Genomic DNA, 4,793 nt, shown 5'->3' on the forward strand with positions numbered 1-4,793 from the left:
CCAGTATAAACCAGTATAAACCAGTATACACCAGTAACCTACCACAGCCATGACGCACCTGGGACAGGTGGGAAACCAGTTAAAACCAGTACAAACCAGTACGGACCAGTATAAACCAGTACAGACCAGTATGGACCAGTACGGACCAGTATAACCCATAGAAATCAATAGAAACCAGTATAGACCAGTATAAACCAGTACAAACCAGTATAAACCAGTAACCTACCGTGCCCACGATGCACCTGGCATGGTGAGAAGCCAGTTTGGACCAGTATAAACCAGTATAAACCAGTATAAACCAGTATGGACCAGTTTGAGCCAGTAAAACCCATTGAAACCCATGGAAACCAGTATAAACCAGTATAAACCAGTAACCCACCATGGCCGTGATGCACCTGGGGGCGAGGGACACCAGTATAAACCAGTATAAACCAGTTAAAACCAGTACGGACCAGTATAAACCAGTACAGACCAGTATGGACCAGTATAACTCATAGAAACCAGTATAAACCAGTATAAACCAGTATGGACCGGTAACCCACACACCCAGAGCAGCGCGGCCGCGGCCACGTGGCGCACCTGGGGCAGGTGAGAAACCATTTAAAACCAGTATAAACCAGTATGGACCAGTACAGACCAGTACGGACCAGTATAACCCAGTAAAACCCATAGAAACCAGTATAAACCAGTATAGACCAGTATAAACCAGTGTCCCACACGCCCAGAGCAGCGCAGCCGCGGCCACGTGGCGCACCTGGGGGCACGGGAAACCAGTATAAACCAGTTAAAACCAGTACGGACCAGTATAAACCAGTACAGACCAGTATGGACCAGTACAGACCAGTACGGACCAGTATAACCCAGTAAAACCCATAGAAACCAGTATAAACCAGTATAAACCAGTATGGACCAGTATGGACCGGTAACCCACACGCCCAGAGCAGCGTGGCCGCGGCCACGTGGCGCACCTGGGGGCACGGGAAACCAGTATAAACCAGTTAAAACCAGTACGGACCAGTATAAACCAGTACAGACCAGTATGGACCAGTACAGACCAGTATAACCCATAGAAACCCATAGAAACCAGTACAAACCAGTACAAACCAGTACAAACCAGTACAAACCAGTAACCCCAAACCCCCTTTAACCCTTTCCCAGTCCCTCCCAGTCCAAACCAGTACAAACCAGTCCCTCCCAGTCCAATCCAGTACAAACCAGTCCCTCCCAGTATAAACCAGTATAAACCAGTATAACCCAGTCTCACCAGGCTGATGTTGGAGTCCAGCCCCATCTGGAGGTGCCTCCAGTCGAACTCCACCCCCCGCGCGCCGACCCAGAGCGGGACACACCTGGGGGGGTGAAATTCACCAAAATCCACCAAATTCACCCCAAAATTCACCCCAAAAATAAACCCAAAACCCCCAAATGTCACAAAAATTCACAAAAAAATTCATCCCAAAATTCACAAAATTCACCCCAAAATTCACCCCAAAAATCCCAAAAAATTCTGTCCCGAAATTCCCCAAAATCCCAACAATTCACCCCAAAATTCATCCCAAAAATAAACCCCAAAACTCATCCCAAAAATCCCAAAAAATTCTGTCCTGAAAATCCCAAAAAAATCATCCCAAAAATCTGAAAATTCACAAAAAATTCCGTCCCGAAATTCACGAAAAATAAAAAAAAAAATCATCCCGAAATTCCCAAAATTTACCCCAAAAATCCCGAAAAATTCTGTCCCGAAATTTACCAAAATCCAAAAAAATTCATCCCAAAATTCACCCCCAAAATAAACACAAAAATCCCCAAAATTTACCCAAAGTTCACAAAAAATTCCGTCCCAAAAATTCCAAAATAATTCATCCCGAAATTCCCAACATTCACCCCAAAAATAATCCCAAAAATTCACCCCAAAAATAAGCCCAAAATTCCCCAAAAATTCTGTCCCCAAATCCCCAAAATTCACCCCGAAATTCCCAAAATTCCCAAAAAATTCCATCCCAAAATTCCCCAAAAATCCCAAAAATTCCTCCCAAATGCCCCAAAAATAAATAAAAAATCCTATTTTCCCCATTTTTTGCCCCCAAACCCCGAAAATCCCCCAAATTTCCCCAAATTCCCCCAAAATCCCCCCAAAATTCCCAGAAATACACAAAAATTAAGAAAATATCCTCAAAAAATTCCCCCAAACTCCCCAAATTTCTCCCAAAATCCCTAAAAATTCCCAAAAATTCCCCAAATTCCCCCAAAATCCCCCCAAAATTCCCAGAAATACACAAAAATTAAGAAAATATCCTCAAAAAATTCCCCCAAAAATCAAATTTTTCTCCATTTTTTTGCCCAAAAACCCCCAAAAATTCCCCCAAACTCCCCAAATTTCTCCCAAAATCCCTAAAAATTCCCAAAAATTCCCCAAATTCCCCGAAATCCCTCCAAATTCCCCAAAAATTCAGAAAAAAAATCCCCAAAATTTAATTTTTTCCCCATTTTTCACCCCAAAACCCCCAAAAATCCCCCATTTTTTCCCCAAACTGCCCAAATTTCTTCCAAAATCCCTGAAAATTCCCAAAATTCCCCAAAAATTCCCCAAATTCCCAAAAATCCCCCAAAAATTCAAAAAAAATCCCCCAAAACCCCCCAAAATTCCCCAAAAATTCAGAAAAAATCCTCAAAATATCCCCAAAAATTCAATTTTTTCTCCATTACCCCCCAAATTTTCCCCCAAACCCCCCAATTTTCCCCAAAAATTCCTAAAATTTCCCCAAAATCCCAAAAATTTCTCAAAATTCTGTAAAAATTCCAGAAAAAATCCCCAAAAATTCAATTTTTTCTCCGTTTTTCACCCCAAAACCCCCCAAAATCCCCCAAACTCCCCCAATTATCCCCAAAAATTCCTGAAATTTCCCCAAAAATTCCCAAAATCCCCCAAAATCCCCCAAAAATTAAAAAAAATCCCCAAAAAATTTTAAAAAATCCTCAAAAATTCAATTTTTTCTCCGTTTTTCACCCCAAAACTCCCCAAATTTTCCCCCAAATTCCCCAATTATGCCCAAAAATTCCTGAAATTTCCCCAAAAATTCCCAAAATTCCCCAAATTTTCCCCAAAATTCCCCAAAAATTCAGAAAAAATCCTCAAAATATCCCCAAAAATTCAATTTTTTCTCCATTTTTGACCTCAAAACCCCCAAATCTCAACCTAAAACAACCAAACTTTGACCTAAAACACCCAAATTTTGACATAAAATCTTCAAATTTTGACCTAAACCCCCCAAATTTTGACCTAACTGGCGGTGAGCAGTTTGGTGCTGGCCCAGCCCAAAACCCCCAAAATTCCCTTTTTTCCTCAAATTTTCATCCCAAAACCTCCAAAAATCCCTGAAAAATCCCCCAAAATTCCCCAAAAATTCCTGACATTTCCCAAAAATTCTCCCAAAATCCCAAAAAATCCCCAAAAATTCAAAAAAAATCCCCAAAAAATTAAAAAAAAATCCCCAAAAATTCAAATTTTTCTCCATTTTTCACCCCAAAATCCCCAAAACACCCCAAAAAATCCCAGTAAATTCCCCTAAAATCCCCAAATTTCCCCAAAATTCCCGAATTTTCCCAAAATCCCCCAAATTTCCCCCAAATTCCCACCTGGCGGTGAGCAGCTTGGTGCTGGCCCCGCCCAAAACCCCCAAAATTCCCTTTTTTCCTCTATTTTTCATCCCAAATCCCCAAAAATCCCCCCAAAAATCCCAAAAATTTCCCCAAAATCCCCAAAAATTCCTGAAATTTCCCCAAAAATTCCCAAAATTCCCCAAAATTCTGCAAAAATTAATAAAAAAATCTTTTAAAAGCACCTGGCCGTGAGCAGCTTGGTGCTGGCCCAGCCCAAAACCCCCAAAATTCCCTTTTTTCCTCTATTTTTCATCCCAAATCCCCAAAAATCCCCCCAAAAATCCCAAAAATTTCCCCAAAATTCCCGAATTTTCCCAAAATCCCCCAAATTTCCCCCAAACCGCACCTGGCCGTGAGCAGCTTGGTGCTGGCCCCGCCCAAAACCCCCAAAATTCCGTTTTTTCTTCTATTTTTCATCCCAAATCCCCAAAAATCCCCCCAAAAATCCCAAAAATTTCCCCAAAATTCCCGAATTTTCCCAAAATCCCCCAAATTTCCCCCAAACCGCACCTGGCCGTGAGCAGCTTGGTGCTGGCCCCGCCCAAAACCCCCAAAATTCCGTTTTTTCTTCTATTTTTCATCCCAAATCCCCAAAAATCCCCCCAAAAATCCCAAAAATTTCCCCAAAATCCCCAAAAATTCCTGAAATTTCCCCAAAAATTCCCAAAATTCCCCAAAATTCTGCAAAAATTAATAAAAAAATCTTTTAAAAATCCCCAAAAATTCCTGAAATTTCCCCAAAAATTCCCAAAATTCCCCAAAATTCTGCAAAAATTAAGAAAAAAATCCTTTAAAAATCGCCAAAAATTCAATTTTTTCTCCATTTTTCACCCCAAAACCCCCCAAATTTTCCCCCAAACTCCCCAATTTTTTCCCCAAACTCTCCAAAATTCCCGAATTTCCCCAAATTTTCCCCAAAATCCCCCAAAAATTCCCAAATTTCCACAAAAATTCAGAAAAAATCCCCCCCAAAACCCCCAAATTCCCTTTTTTTTCCTCTATTGTTCATCCCAAACCCCCTAAAAATCCATGAAAAATCCCCCAAATTTTCCCCAAAATCCCCCAAAAATCCCAAAATTTCCACAAAAATTCAAAAAAAATCCTCAAAAATTCAAAAAAAATCCCCAAAAATT

The 4,793-nt window shown here is 40.8% G+C and overlaps 1 long non-coding RNA gene across 1 annotated transcript; it reads right to left on the bottom strand.

Moving 5' to 3' along the window:
• Positions 1 to 545: 545 nt before the first annotated feature.
• On the bottom strand, positions 546 to 3,670 carry LOC120513488. Its single transcript, XR_005630281.1, has 3 exons — positions 3,637 to 3,670; positions 1,265 to 1,349; positions 546 to 579 (listed from the first exon to the last, which is right to left on the bottom strand). It is a non-coding gene; the product is annotated as an uncharacterized LOC120513488 (long non-coding RNA).
• Positions 3,671 to 4,793: the final 1,123 nt, after the last annotated feature.

The sequence above is a fragment of the Passer montanus genome, unplaced genomic scaffold (assembly GCF_014805655.1).
Source record: "Passer montanus isolate IOZ18808 unplaced genomic scaffold, ASM1480565v1 scaffold813, whole genome shotgun sequence".
NCBI lineage: Eukaryota > Metazoa > Chordata > Aves > Passeriformes > Passeridae > Passer > Passer montanus.